This window comes from Etheostoma spectabile, chromosome 12 (assembly GCF_008692095.1).
Source record: "Etheostoma spectabile isolate EspeVRDwgs_2016 chromosome 12, UIUC_Espe_1.0, whole genome shotgun sequence".
NCBI lineage: Eukaryota > Metazoa > Chordata > Actinopteri > Perciformes > Percidae > Etheostoma > Etheostoma spectabile.
This window is the reverse complement of record NC_045744.1, coordinates 5,341,363-5,341,894: the sequence shown is the minus strand read 5'-3', so window position 1 is coordinate 5,341,894 and position 532 is coordinate 5,341,363. Positions and strand designations below refer to the sequence as shown.

The 532-nt window shown below is 39.8% G+C and overlaps 1 long non-coding RNA gene across 1 annotated transcript in view; it reads left to right on the top strand.

Moving 5' to 3' along the window:
• Positions 1-532, top strand: part of LOC116698806 (uncharacterized) — a 3,689-nt gene that overhangs the window by 1,220 nt on the left and 1,937 nt on the right. The window contains exon 3 of the long non-coding RNA XR_004334302.1: positions 336-430. This is a non-coding gene — a long non-coding RNA (uncharacterized LOC116698806). The remainder of the gene's footprint in view (positions 1-335; positions 431-532) is intronic.

Sequence of the window (532 nt, the reverse complement as noted above, 5' to 3'; positions counted from 1 at the left end):
TTGTGGTTTTATGTCATATGCGATACGGCTGACTCCAGAGGGTTGAATCTAAGTTTTCTCTATTGCAGTGAAAAAAAAGTCCTGCAATTCGGACACCCGCTGCATCCCAGCATTTGTTCAACTGCAAAGTTCGGTTTCCTCCAGCTGTCCTCACTGCCTTGTCAAATAATGAGGCTGCCTTGAAGTTGCATGCTAAGAATAGACTCAAAACCATGTTGATTCAAGCCCTGTTCGACCACTTAAGCCAGGAGAAAATGCAAGTCTTAGATAGGAAAATGCAGAAGTTCAATAAAAAATGTGTATAAGAATGCAAGTTTCTCACTTAAAACTTGCAGGTATCCATCTCACGTGGAGTATGTGGAACTCACACACACTAAGGTCTGTCCTTATCAGCTTCCCTTTGTTAAAGGAAAGGTATGGATCTGGATATGTAAGTGTAATTGTCCAAAACATCTGTACATGACTTCAATGTCCTAAAACATGGTCACAGATGAAAGATGCAGTTAATCAGATTTAGAACTTTACATTTTCT